Below are 3,458 nucleotides of genomic sequence, written 5' to 3' on the forward strand. Positions count from 1 at the left end.
CGATGAGCGCTGTGATGTGACGTGTGGCAGCACATCGTTGAACGTAAACAAAGCGGTACCGAATAACCTTTTAAGAGTTAAATGCTTGGACACAAATGTGTGCGCAATACATCATGTATATCCATATATCAGTAAAATCAAGTACCGTATTTTCCGCACTATAAGGCGCACCGGGTTATAGGGCGCACCCCTCCAAAAAAAATTTTGGTCCTATAATTTCCATACATAAACCGCACCGGATTATAAGGCGCTACAATGGGAACGTCGACAAAACAGTCAGATAGTTCAGTCAAACTTATTACCCCCTTAACATTCCGAAAGCTTGCAAAGAAGCAAATACGTGTCTCAGACATGTACGGAAACGGTGTCTGTACGATGTCACCAATCACTCAAATGCATCGTTCCAAATATCATTCGGAAGGTTAAAGTCTTGGGATTCAAGAAATGCCAAATATTTCTTAGTTTCCATTTTATTTTTTGCTGGCAACTGTGTGGACAGCAAAATAAGCAATTTATTGTGCAGGGAAACGAGGTTCTTTACTGTGCATATGACAATAAACACTTTGAATTGAATTTAGTTTTAAAATAGACTCATCACAGAAACATCAAGATCGTTCTAAAACAAGATACCGGGAAAATATAAAGTTGCATAGCTCACCTAAGTTCTCTTGCAGCCATCACGTTCAATAATGATACGTAACCATGGTCTTCTTACAACCGTGAGTGTAGTATATGGGAGAGTAAAATATTTACAAATACAGAATAATAAAACGTGTTTTCTCTATGCCGTAGTGCAACCCAACGTGTGATTCACATTCATCTTTTAGTGGGTGCGTGACATGGTGTTATACTTACCTGGCAGAGGAGATACCATGATCATGAAGCTGTGGTTTTAGAATTATATACCATTGGACGGAGATGGAATAGGAGCATGCTCTGTCCACTCCACGCATCGGCCCGGTATTGCAGTACCTCCGGGAACGGTGCATTCGCAATGATCGCAGCAAGGCTTTAGGGCTAGGACCTTAGCTTGGCCTTTTGGCTGAGAGTAAGTGTCCCGGCTCCTAGGCTTTGTAGCGTATTATGAACTGACCGATAACGGATAATGGATAATGAATAACGAAGATACAGTAGAACAATAACCCTTAAAAATCCCTCCCCCCACATTCATCTTTTTCGGCCAATTGCAGGCTTTGTTTCGCCCCTTTAGCCTATGCGAGCCTGTTAATGATAAAAAGGATCCGCCCCCTTTACCTCCGAATAACTTTAGCCAATAGTGACTGATTCAAATGATGATTAGATGGCATCCCTGGTGGAGCGGTTTGTCCGGTAGGCAAACTGAAAGGGGTCGAATGAGGAGGGGAGACTGGAGGTGATGTGCTCTTTAACCAGTCTCTCAAAGCACTTCATTATGATAGGAGTCAGTGCAACGGGCCGGTAATCGTTGAATGATAAGATCTGGGGTTTCTTTGGCACAGGGATGATGTTGGCAATTTTGAAGCATGATGGTACTTTGGCTTGGTCTAGCGAGGTGTTGAAAATGTCTGTTAGTACACAAGCCAGCTGATCGGCGCACTCCCTAAGTACCCGCCCCAGAATGTTGTCCGGGCCTGGAGCCTTCCTTGTGTTGACCCCTCTCAGGGTCTTTCTCACGTCGGTTGAGTCCAGGTGGAGTGCTCTTTCGTCCTGATTTGGAACCGCTTTCGCTGCAGTGGTGCCGTTTTGTGCCTCGAACCTTCCAAAGAATTTGTTGAGGTCATTCAGAAAGTCCATGCTAGTGTCCTGCACTGGGGCGGTGGTTGGCTTGTATTTGGTAATGGCCTGAATGCCTTTCCACATATCCCTGGTGTTGGTTGTATTGAGGAAACGTTCCTGGATTTTTTGACCGTGCGTTCGCTTTGCTAGTCTGATAGCACGGTTCAGGTTAGCCCTCGCTGATCTCAGCGCCTCCTTGTCACCAGATTTAAAGACAAGGTTCCGTACTTTTAGTTGTTTGCGTATCTCAGCAGTCATCCAGGGCTTCTGATTGGCACGGGTGCATATAGTTTTGGTATTGCTGACGTCTTCTGCGCATTTACTGATATAGGCTGACACAGAAATGGCGTACTCATCTAGATTTATTTTGTTGTTGTAAGTGGCAGCCGGTTTAAACATGTCCCAATCAGTGCAATCAAAGCAGTCCTGTAGTGCCTCCATTGCCCCCTCAGACCACACCCTCACCTGCTTCACTGTAGGTTTTTCTCTGGTCAGCAGGGGCTTGTATGCTGGAATTAGCATAACAGAAAGGTGATCTGATGAGCCAAGGTGGGGGCGGGGGGCTGCTTTATATGCACCTTTGATGTTTGTGTAGGCCAGGTCTAATGTGTTCCTACCTCTTGTAGCAAAATTTACATGCTGATGGAAATGCGGGAGAACTGTTTTCATATTGGCCTGGTTAAAGTCCCCCGCCGCAATAAAAATGCACTCGGTGTAAGCATGCTGCAGTTCACTCACAGTTCGGTAGAGAACGTCCATTGCCTCCTTCGTATTAGCGCTGGGGGGCACGTACACGGCAGTAATGATGGTCGCGCTAAACTCCCTCGGTAGGTAGAAGGGTCTGCAGATCACCGTCAAAAGTTCAATGTCTCGTGAGCAGTGATTCGAGATTATCTTTGCATTTCTACACCAGTTGTTGTTTGTATAAATGCATAGACCGCCACCCTTGCTTTTGCCGGTGAGCTCGCCGCTTCTATCAGCGCGGAAAGCAGTTAGCCCCACAATGCTAACAGCGTCATTCGGGATTGATGAGTTTAGCCATGTCTCCGTCAGAATTAAAGCACAACAGTTCGTCAACTCGCGGTTCGATGTGAATTCCACTTGTAAATGGTCCAGTTTGTTGTCCAGGGAGCGGACGTTGGATAGGAAAATGGATGGTAGAGGCGTTTTGAAGGGTTTGGCCTTCATCCGAGCCGTTAGCCCGGCCCGACAACCTCGTTTCCTTCCCCGGTCACAGCGCTTCCGCTTGCCACTTTTACTCGCTGCTTTGTAGGCCGCTGTGTTCTGTTGACGTAGCACTCCGAGGCTAAGTAAACACTCCAGAGTGATCGTCGAAATTTGCGCTGGATTTCTGGATGTTCGCATATCCAGCAAAAAACTGCGATCGTATATTAATCTGCAGTTAGAGTTGTCTTTGTTCGCCCTCATAAACTGAGTCGAAGATTGGGGTTTTTGACCAGAATGTGAGAAATTGTCGGGAGCAGATGCAGCCGCAGCCATACAGGGCGCCGCCATGCCATCTCCTCTGCACTTCACCTGAGCCTGACACACCTAGAGGAGAAGAACACCCATGTGCGGATGCTGTTCCTGGACTTCAGTTCAGCATTCAACACCATCATCCCACAACATCTGGTAGACAAAATGAGACTCCTGGGTTTCAACACCCCCCTGCGGAACTGGCTGCTGGACTTCCTCAGTGCCAG

At 46.7% G+C, this 3,458-nt stretch overlaps 1 pseudogene; it reads left to right on the plus strand.

Moving 5' to 3' along the window:
- The first annotated feature begins 867 nt into the window (after nt 1-867).
- Nucleotides 868-994, plus strand: LOC148351779 (U2 spliceosomal RNA; annotated as a pseudogene).
- The last annotated feature ends 2,464 nt before the right edge of the window (nt 995-3,458 follow it).

The sequence above is a fragment of the Urocampus carinirostris genome, chromosome 15, assembly GCF_059441175.1.
Source record: "Urocampus carinirostris isolate Australia breed hairy pipefish chromosome 15, RoL_Ucar_1.0, whole genome shotgun sequence".
Taxonomy (NCBI): Eukaryota; Metazoa; Chordata; class Actinopteri; order Syngnathiformes; family Syngnathidae; genus Urocampus; species Urocampus carinirostris.